Here is an 11,185-nt window from a genome sequence, read left to right on the forward strand (position 1 = left end):
AAAAAAAAAAAAAAAAAAAAAAAAAAAAAGAAAACATCACTTTTTTTTTGTTCTATTAAACAACACCCTCAATTTTCATAAAATCTATAAAGGGAAAAACTGAATTTAATTTCAGCCTTTTTAAAAAGTAGCAAGGGTGTAATGTACCAAATCTGTGACTACAACAGTTTCACATAAATAGGCTCACTATTAATAAGGACCAAAGATCAAATATACATCAATTCTGTTTTCTGAGTTATAAAACACAATAAAATGAATCAGTCTCTGATACAGGTACTAACTTGGTCCTTCCAGCCATAGCTTTATAAAGGGGTCTTATAGCTGGGTGTGGTGGCTCATGCTTGTAATCCCAACACTTTGGGAGGCCTAGGCAGGAGGATCACTTGAGGTCTGGAGTTTGAGACCAGCCTGAGCAATATATTTGAGACCGTGTCTCTAAAAAAAAATTGGAAAAAAAAAAAAAAAGGAGGTGGGTGTGGTCGTGTATACCCATAATCCTAGGTATTTAGAAGGCTGAAGTGGGAAAACTGCTTGAGCCCAGGCGTTCAAGACTGCAGTGAGCTACGAACACACTACCGTACTCCAACCTGGGTAACAGAGCAACACCCCATCTCCTAAAAAACACGCAAGTTGGCCGGGCGCGGTGGCTCAAGCCTGTATTCCCAGCACTTTGGGAGGCCGAGACATGCGGATCACAAGGTCAGGAGATGGAGACCATCCTGGCTAATACGGTGAAACCCCGTCTCTGCTAAAAAATACAAAAAACTAGTCGGGCGAGGTGGCGGGTGCCTGTAGTCCCAGCTACTCGGGAGGCTGAGGCAAGAGAATGGCGTAAACCCGGGAGGCGGAGCTTGCAGTGAGCTGAGATCCGGCCACTGCACTCCAGCCTGGGTGACAGAGCGAGACTCTGTCTCAAAAAACAAACAAACAAACAAAAAAATGCAAGTTGCGGTGGCTCACGTCTGTAATCCCAGCACTTTGGAAGGCTGAGGTGGACAGATTGCTTGAGTCCACCCGCATGGGCAACATGGTGAAACCCTATCTCTACAAAAAATACAAACATTAGCCAGGCATGGTGGCGGGTGCATGTAATCTCAGCTACTTGGGAGGCTAAGGCAGGAGAATCATTTAAGCCCGAGAAGCAGAGGCTGCAGTCAGCAGAGATTGAGCCACTGCACTCCAGCATGGGAAACAGAGAGAAACCCTGTCTCAAAAACAAACAACAAAACAAAGATGGGGGTCTTAGGTTATCTTCAGCCAACAGAATCAAGACAACAATCAGATCATAGTTTAAGAGAATCCAATCTTGCCAAACTTTTTGGGAAGCAGCAATCACATCTTTTACATCTGTATCTTATAAATATCCCCAACATACGACTTTATCACCCAAGACACAATTACATATTTAATGAATTGAACAACAGTAGACTACATATATAGATTTTGCAGACAATGCTAGGAGTTCAAGTCTTATCCACAATCCATGTCTAACCTTCTAGTGGAGGGAAATGAAACAGACAAGAAGTAAGAGTGGTGATAAATGGTGGGAATGAAGTAGAGAATTAGAACAGAGAGAATGGGTGCGGTGGCTCATGCCTGTAATTCCAGCACTTTGGGAGGTCAAGGCGGGTGGATCACTTGAGGTCAGGACTTTGAGACCAGCCTGGCCAACATGATGAACCTGGCCAACATGATGAAACCCCATCTCTACTAAAAATACAAAAATTAGCCAGGCATGGTGACACACATCTGTAATCCCAGCTACTCAGGAGGCTGAGGCAGGAGACTTGCTTGAACCTGGGAGGTGGAGGTTGCAGCAAGCTGAGATCTCACCACTGCACTGTAGCCTGGGCAACAGAGCAAGACTCTGTCTCAAAAAAAAAAAAAAAAAAAAAAAGAAAAATAATAATTAAGAGGGAGAATAAAAGAAACAAAGGGCCAATGTATAATTTTCCCCAAAGAATCAAGGAAGTTGGCTGGGGGTGGTGGCTTGTGCCTGTAATACTAACACTTCGGGAGAGTAAGGTGGGTGGGTCACTTGAGCTCAGGAGTTCAAGACTAGCCTGGCCAACATGGCAAAACCCCATCTCTAATAAAAATACACAAGGTGTGGTGGCGGGCACCTGTAGTCTCAGCTACTTGGGAGGCTGAGGCAGGAGAATCACCTGAGTGCAGCAAGTCGAGACTGCACCACCACAGTCCAGCCTGGGTGACAGAACAAGAACCTGTCTCAAAGGAAAAAAAAAAAAGAACGAAGGAAGTAAATGCACTATGGATGTGAAAACGTAGGAAGGAGGCGGCTCAGCACGGTGACTCATGCCTGTAATCCCAGCACTTTGGGAGGCCAAGGCGGGTGGATCACGAGGTCAGGAGTTCAAGACCAGTCTGGCCAACATGGTGAAACCTTGCCTCTATTGAAAGTACAAATATTAGCCAGGCATGGTGGCAGATGCCTGCAGTCCCAGCTACTCAGGAGTCTGAGACAGGAGAATAGCTTGAACCTGGGAGGTGGAAGTTGCAGTGAGCCAAGATCACACCACTCACTGCACTCCAGTCTGGGCAACAGAACAAGACTCCGTCTCAAAAAGAAAAAAAAAAAAAAGTGGTGGACAATATCACCACTATCATTATCATTAAAACTTATTAAGCACTTACTGTGTTCAAGGCAGCGTTCTAAGCACTTTACAACTATTACATCATTTAGTCCCTGCAACAATGAGGTAGGTACTGTAATTCCCATTTGAAATGAGGAAACTGGAGGCACAGAGTCCAACAGTAAATAGCAAAGCAGGAATGTGAATCCAGGCACCAAAGTGCAAGTTAAGGAAAGGGGTTCTACAAGGAACCAAAATCACACAACTGTAGTATACACTTTCTGATGTTACGGCTTGATTCAGGAAATAAAATTTAGAATACTTCCAGGAATGAACTATGTATTTTCCAGCTAGTTCTCAACACGTTTTCAAAATTGAAGTTTCTGATAAGAGCAAAATGATATGCGGTTCAAGGTCATATTCCCTATTTTGTGAAACCTGACTTAGCTACCAAGATAACTTTTTTTAAGATGACAGAGCCTGAATAAAGAGGCCAGACGTTACAAAGGAAAATAAATAAAAAGCCCCTCCACTTCCTTGGATACCTAGTTGATTGCTCTGCTTTGGTGCTTAAGAGAACCACAGCTGGTCCAAGGACAAGACAAGACAATACATATGTGTTACGGGCTTCTGAGACACAGGTCAGTCCAAAAGGGGGACCACAGAGAGTACTGCTCATCCAACTAGAAGCCACCTTTACCAGCAAAATGACACCTGAGAAATGCTATGCCACTGTGCCACTGATGAGTCTGACTTAATCATCTCTGTACTCCTGAAATGAGATCAATGGAGAGCTAAGAATCAAAACTATTGCCAGAATACAATGTAAATGGCGCCCACTACAGTTGTGTAACAGGGCGCTCTGGTGCCAGACCTGCTTACTGTCTGTTTGCCACTTTATCTTTTGTGGAAGAAATTTCTCCAATCCATCCCAACATCCAAGCAGGCACATATCAACATTCTTATCACCCAAAGAAGCCCATTGATGTTACACAGAAAACTCATGTCTACACAGAGAGTGCCAGTTTTCATGATTACGCCAATATATTTAAAGAAAGCACTTCGGGGCCGGGCGCGGTGGCTCAAGCCTGTAATCCCAGCACTTTGGGAGGCCAAGACGGGCGGATCACGAGGTCAGCAGATCGAGACCATCCTGGCTAACACGGTGAAACCCCGTCTCTACTAAAAATACAAAAAAAAAACTAGCCGGGCGAGGTGGCGGGCGCCTGTAGTCTCAGCTACTCCGGAGGCTGAGGCAGGAGAATGGCGTAAACCCGGGAGGCGGAGCTTGCAGTGAGCTGAGATCCGGCCACTGCACTCCAGCCTGGGCGACAGAGCGAGACTCCGTCTCAACAATAACAACAACAACAACAACAACAACAACAACAAAGATTTGAAGCAAATTATGACTCAGTTTTAACATTCATAAGTGATATGTCTGTTTTACTATTCTCTACTTTTTCATACCTTTACACTTTTCCCCCAAGTTAAAAATAAGGATCTGGGATCTGCATTAGAGTCCCAGATCAGAGATCTGTTAAGAATAGCACATCTAGGACAGATGAGCTACAGGGCAGGAGGGCCTTCTATTGTTTTCTTAGACCCTAATCCTTCCTTCCTGGCTGACTGAATTGGCATCTGAAAGGCCTCACCAGGTCAGACTCCACATCCATGCAGTTTTAGAGAACTAAAGGACAAGTTGTGTTAAAATAAGTTTGTGTTTGTCATTCTTAGCATCAGTGAAAGAGATAAGCATATTTTCTCATGTGTGGAAAGAGAGAGAATAGCCAAATACCAACAATAGCTGCAACCAATTACATTTATTAAATTCTTACTACATCCCAGCATTGTCATAAGAACCTTTACTGTATTCCCACAGCCCAACAGCAACCCTGGGAGTTGGTACTGCCATTCCCTCTTTACAAATAGGGAAACTGAGGCAAGCTGGGCCGTGAGCATAAAGGAATAAGGAGAGCATTTTTATTCAAACAAATTGCACACCATAAATATTTGTTTCCTACTTGTAAGTCAGTTGTGAAAGGGTTCAAACCCACTGCAGGCAGTGTCCTCTCAGTGTCTCTCTTTTCCCACAAAAACGAATTGACCTTTGAGAATAGTTATGTTGACTATCAACCAGTCAACAATGGTAAACCCCAAACTGGAATTTTGTTATTCTCCCTTTTATACCACTGCACTTTCTCTTCTGACTTTTCTTTACAAAGACCACTCATGAGACAAGCACTGAGTGCTTAATGAAGGGACGTTTCTGCTATACAATGTCACTCCCCTTGGGTTCTCCAAGTCTGATGCAGTGGGAGTTGTGAGGCCATGACAGTGTGCCCCTGCATTGGGATTTGAAAATGCAGAACACTGAATCAGTGACTATCTATTCAACTTCTACTCTGTTTACAGGCCTGTCATAGATGCTTTTACAAGTATGAAATAATGAGTCTTCACAACCACACTAGGAAATTAGGATAATTATTCTCATTTTATAGAGAATGAAGATATTGTTCAAAGCTAACCTTTGGCCCAAAGTTATGCAGCTACCTAGTGTCAGTGCCAAGACTAGAACCTGCGTAAAACTCCTGTTCTTTGCAGTGAACCACACTGAATGCCAGGCTACCTTTTTTTTTTTTTTTTATTTTTTGAGATCTCCCTCTGTCGCCCAGGCTGAAGTGCAGTGGCGTGATCTTGTCTCACTACAGCTTCCGCCTCCCAGGTTCAAGTAATTCTTGTGCCTCAGCCTTCTGGGTAGCTGGGACTACAGGCATGTGCCACCACTCCCAGCGGTTTTTTTTGTTTTGTTTTTGTTTGTTTGTTTGTTTAGAGATGAAGTTTTGTTATGTTGCCCAGGCTCATGCTACCTCTTTTAACTATAGCCTTAGGTGATGCCCCACCCAGAACCATACTCAGTACTGATTTAAAATAATCACCCCATGAATGAGTGACAAGAAGATGCTGCAGTCTCATTTACTAGCGCTGTGAAATCAGGCAAGTTGCTTTACCTCTCTGAGTCTCATTTTCCTGATGTGTCAAGGGGGGTGAACATACCAGTAGTTGCGAGAACTAAACGAAGTAATAGTGAGATAATAGGATATAATGTGCCCAGTACAATGGCTGGTATCTAATAAACACATTCTAGCTATTTATAATAAATACATTACTATTACTATCATCTATAGTTTCTATAATGAAGAAATCAGTGACAGAGGGGGCAACTCTCAACTGGCAATTAGGAACTTCTTGATACATTATTTTAAAATTTAAAAAAATCATAAAAAGCAAGCTTTCATGGCTGCTGTGGGGTAGCTGTGTGGGAGAATTTAATTTTTGTCTTTATAAACCAATCAATAGGTAAAAAAGAAAGCCCATAACCATTCTTCCAATGTGGAGGCAATATCCTCTTCTGATGGAGACAGTTTCTGTGGACGGAAGCCATCCAACCACAGATCAGCCTGTTTGTCCACACCTGCTTCTAGTCAACGGTACAATCTCTATAAAGTGGCCAAACTAAAAAGTCAGATAAACAGGATGTAAGTCAGGCAATGGCTTACCTTCCCAGCCACAGCAAATGAGGCATACAGTGTTCTAGGATGACTTAATCTATTATGGCGTTAAAATGCTATATCCAGATCTAAAGCTAGAAACCAAATCTCCAAAGAGGAAAAGACATCCTATAACCAAAGCAGCTTATACATAGTTGCGGAGGAACTCTATTGTCATCAGTTGCTTGATGGAAAAGAAAAGGAACCCATGTGTGTAGACCTTTTTCCCCCAAAAAAGTCCAAATTAGACCCATTTGGAGGAATGGCATTGGGGAAAACAGCAAGGCTCAGGCAAAAGGAATTAGGTATACCAAGAGAAATACGATGTTCAGAGTAAGAAAGATAATAGTTCTGTCACATTCTGAAAATGTTCACTTCTGAGGGCTCTATTGAAAGAGAAATGTTGACAAACTGGAATCAATTTAGAAAGAACGCTGAAGAAGGTGAGAGTCTGGAGCTCATGTCATTTATATAGGCATGTGTCTAGTGCCTAATACCTAGTAGATACTCAGTTAGTGCTCATGGAAAGTAGGAAAGCTCAGTCCACATAGTAAAGCAGAGAAAGGCAGTGAGGGAGGAAGAGGAGAATGGGAGAAGTTGAATTTCCTGAGGCTGCTTGCCTAGGAAAGGTGAAAGCAGGGGGTGAATTAATGCCTCTAATCATATATCTGAAGGGCTCTCGTGTGGAAGAAAAATGGTACTAGTTTTGTATAACTCCAGAGGAAAGAATTAGGATTTATGGCTAACAGTTGAATGGGGAAAGGTTTTTAACACAAAATAAAGTAGGACTTTCTAAAAACAAGAAACATTTTTAAAATGGAATGTGCTACCTTACAGAGTAGTAAGAAGTCTTTCCAGTAAGGTGGGTAAATTTCTATCAGAATTATTGTAGAAACCAATTATTTCCAGCTTTGGGTGGAAAGTTAAAAAGTCCATGATTCTCCCATATGACAAGAGCCAATAAGCTGCTCCCACTCATCCGAGGTTTAAAAAAAATCACTTGTTTCTGAACTCATTTCTGTTCGTAACANTTTACTATAAGTTGGAGGGTAATTTTCTCTTCAGAGACACAAGAACTGCATATTCCTTCTCCAATCTCAAAAGAAATCTCAGAAGCCCTCAGGAGATACAGAAGAGAGACATTATCAAGTATTAATAACAGTCATGAAACACAGCAGGACTTGAACTCTCGGACCAGAGCTTTGTCTGTCTGACCACATCCTTCCATAATGCTACCAACCAGCCAGGGATAAGGATGACATGGCTTCCAGCAGGTGTTTTTGGCAGATACAGAGAAGACCACCATCTCTTTCCCAGAACCCACTACTTGTTTTTTACTGTTGTTTTTTCAAATAAAGCATGACTTTCTTTTCCCAAGAAAATAGCATTCCCTTAACACAACGAACTCTTAGAAAACCATGAAATACATTCATCAACTTCAGTAGCTAGAGAATGGCCTTGGGAATCAAGACTTGTGAATTCATTTTTCTTTTTTTTTTTGAGATGGAGTCTCACTTTGTTGCCCAGGCTGGAGTGCAGTGGCACGATCTCAGCTCACTGCAACCTCCACCTCCTAGGTTCAAGCAATTCTCCTGCCTCAGTCTCCCGAGTAGCTGGGATTACAGGCGCTTGCCAACACACCTGGTTAATTTTTGTATTTCTAGTAGAGATGGGATTTTGTCATGTTGGCCAGGCTGGTCTCGAACTCCTGACCTCAGGTGACTCAGTCTCCTCAGCCTCCCAAAGTGCTGGGATTACAGGCATAAGCCACCGTGACCAGCCAAGACTTCTGAATTCTAATTCTAGGTCCTATATCAGTGGATGACTCTTAACTATTTAAGTGGAAGAATTAACCATTTCACGAGGTTTCTATTAGGATGGAGAATGGAAGAGGATGAGGCCTTTATAAAGAAGTTTGTAAGGCATATGGTGATGGTTTTGATAAAGGCAGCACAAAAAAGAGAAAGAATTAAATACCTCAAGTGCTTCTGAAAGGAAGAGTTACAGAAATACTTTCACAAGATGAGGACTATTAGTGCCAATTAGTGAAAATTACATGAGGACTACATAATTACAAAGGATCTACCCAAAAGTAACAAATCTATAGCCTCCAGTTTAGTAATCACCTACAAGTAACATCAACAAGATGGAAAAAAAAATCAACTTGAATTCAACTACAGAAAGAACTTAGACACTATTAAGAAACCATTCCAAAACCATACAACTGCAAAAAGTTACCTTAGCTCAAGACTTGAAATGAAGAAACACAGAGAAAGTTTGTTTTTTTTTTCTCAATAAGGAAACAAAATCTCTTTCTCTCAGGTTGTAAAGACATTCAAGAAGGGCCATCCCAGTAGGATGTGTGAGGCTTTCCTGCTACTATCCATAAACTCTTTACTATCCACAAACTGAGTTCGTAACCAATAACTCAGAACAAATGCACCCCAATGTTACTGGGACACACCATGACACCATGCACAGACTCAACAGGACTGCTACCACCACACAGCTGGCAACCTGGACCAACAGCTTCTACCCTGGGCACCACTGGACCACTACACCCTGCATTCCGTGGGAGGGACGGCACTGTGGTTCTCCTTGCCCTGTCTGTTCCACTATAAATGATGGATCTGGGGAATGTGAGGTCAAAATAAATAAGACTGGAGAAGAGATATGTACCCAATATTTAATCAACAACTTGGTTCAGAAACCCACAAGGCATTTTACAAATCAACCTGGAACTGGTTTTTAAAAGATACCTCTGGGATCATAAGCTCCAAACTCAAACTCTTCAGGTTCACTCACTGCCATTTTCAGGCTACCCAAAACTCTTCCAGACCTACTTCTGGAGTCTACTTCAAACAGTTTTATCCACTTCACTCCAAACTACCCATGAAGCAGTTTTTTTGGTTTTTTGTTCTTTTTTTTTTCCCTGAAAATTTCACCTTGCCACACCAAACTCAAATAATCCTGTGTCACAGATTCTAATCACTCCACAGACCCAGTTCTAACACTCCACTGAAGTATTGGTGATAGGAACTCCATTCTAAACTCAGCCCTGCTTGTTCCAAACACAGGAAAGCAATTCCATAAGGACTATATTGGCACTTAGGGTCTTTGTGTCCCAAAGCAGAATACAAATCTCTCCTTTGGACACAAGGAAACACTATTCAGTGGCTTCACCGGAGCATTTCACATTTCATTCCTGATGAGCATTAGTGGGAATGGAAAGTGATAGGGTACAGTACCAACTGTTTACACAAAAAATTCCTGGGGACCCTCAAAAGATAATAGAAGAAAGCTGATTTTTCTCCCACAACAAACCTCAGCATTACAATTGCTATTAAGTATTCCATCACATTGTGAAACACACACACACGCTCCATTTGGTTGTGACCCCTTCTCCCCCAAAACCAGAAAAGCCATTAACCCAAAAATTATCTTACCCTCTCTCTCTCTTCCTCCTGCCGTCTTATTCCTCCTCCTTTCCAGGGCTCCTGAACTTTCTGTAAACAAATTGTCTAGGTTACAGGGGCCAGGCAGGGTGCAGCCAACACAGAACTGTGGAGAACCTCAGGAATTATTTGTCAGCAGTCAGTCTGGAAGGCAGGCAGACCCCCCAACCAGCAATCCAAAGATGGGTGGATATAATAACAGGAGTGTAGTGCAACCCCCTATGTGGATACGAGGGAAATAAATCCAATTCCCAGAAACTAAGACGAACTCTTATCACCAGCGTGTGGATTCCACTCCTAGGCTCAGAGACTGGTCCTCGTTCGTTCCCAGGCCACAGGTAACCAGGGGTCAGAGAACAGAAGAGATGGAGGAGGAGGAGGGTCTCTGCCCCAGAGGAGTGGCTTCAGAAGGCAAAGCTGAGGGCTGGGGGATGCACAAGCCCTTGTGTCAGGCACAGTGCCAGTTCAGGCCCAGTCACTTCCTCTAGCCTTCCCCCACTTCTTCGAGGACTTCGCCCCCTGCCTACCCAAGGCCTTGTGCCAAGAAGTACCTCCCTGAGCCTGCACCGTGGTCTATCTACTGGAGACCCCAGCTGTCCCCCAAAACCTTCGCTCCCCTGAGACAGTTCCTGGGAGCCTTCTCCTGATGTCGTCCCCTACCCCCTTCTCAAAGACCCTTCCTTAGGACGTCCCTCCTTCCCCTCCAGGGAGCTGAACTCTGCCACCCACCAGACAGGCACCCGCCCCCTAAACCCCCCCATTCCTCCCCATCGCCCGCTCCTCCACAACCACTTCCGGTTCCGGGACGGGGACACACACACACACACACACACACACACACACACACAGAGTCACATCGTGGACCCCCCCTTCCCCGCCCGCCCAGGGAAAAGGGGAGGGGGAGGAGCAGGGAGCTTGGCGCGCGCCGGCTGCAGCGGCGCGAGACTCACCCGGCGGCGACGGCTGCGGCGGCGCCAGAGCCTGAGCCAGAGCGCGGGAGGGGCGGCGTTTGCTGGGAAAGGAGGGAGCCGAGTGGGGTGGGAGGACCAGAAGGGGGCGAGGGAGGGGAGAAAGCGCGAGGCGCAGCGCGCGGGCACGCACTTCTGGCGCGAGACAGACCCACACACTCACACGCAGGGAACGCGCGCAAGACACCCGCAGGGCGGGGGCGCGAGGCAGTGGGTGGCCCCCCTCCCCGCCGCCCTCCCCTTGCACTCACCCGGAAGTGGTGCTGCAGCTAGTGCTCCCGGGAACCCCAATTCCTCCACGCCCCCCTCCCTCCCTCCCCCCAACAGGCTCAGAGAAGAGCTCTGCGGAGAGAAGGCGGGAGCGCCGGAAACGAAAAGGGGGGAGGGAGGGAAATAGCAATGTAGGGGGGGCGCTAATGGAGAAAGAGGGGCGTGCAAAAGCCGAGTCACTTCCGGGAGTGGCTGGAACACATCCGGCGCCGCTAGCTCTGCGAGATATTCAGGGCAGAAGTTACGGTAACTCGGGGCGGAAGTAGCTTCTGCCCAGCGACCGGGTAGAGGGGATGTGACGCTATAGCGGAAGTGAAGGCGGGTTCCGCTAAGGGCAAAAGCTGAAACCG

General features: G+C 44.9%; 1 protein-coding gene across 11 annotated transcripts in view; it reads right to left on the bottom strand.

The window, feature by feature from the left end:
• The window catches only part of ZNF384 (zinc finger protein 384), a 26,999-nt gene extending 15,979 nt beyond the window's left edge, over positions 1-11,020 (bottom strand). For 3 of the 11 annotated variants that reach the window (XM_017891854.1, XM_017891856.1, XM_017891850.1), the window contains exons 1-2: positions 10,817-11,020; positions 9,589-9,648 (exon numbers count right to left, since the gene is read on the bottom strand). The gene's annotated coding sequence lies outside the window, so the exon portion shown is untranslated. Of the gene's footprint in view, positions 1-9,588; positions 9,649-9,866; positions 10,022-10,547 lie in introns of all 11 variants that reach the window. The other 8 variants (XM_017891857.1, XM_017891855.1, XM_017891861.1 and 5 more) reach the window with 6 other exon arrangements.
• Between the last annotated feature and the right edge of the window lie 165 nt (positions 11,021-11,185).

The sequence above is a fragment of the Rhinopithecus bieti genome, unplaced genomic scaffold (assembly GCF_001698545.2).
Source record: "Rhinopithecus bieti isolate Rb0 unplaced genomic scaffold, ASM169854v2 scaffold_21022, whole genome shotgun sequence".
Taxonomy (NCBI): Eukaryota; Metazoa; Chordata; class Mammalia; order Primates; family Cercopithecidae; genus Rhinopithecus; species Rhinopithecus bieti.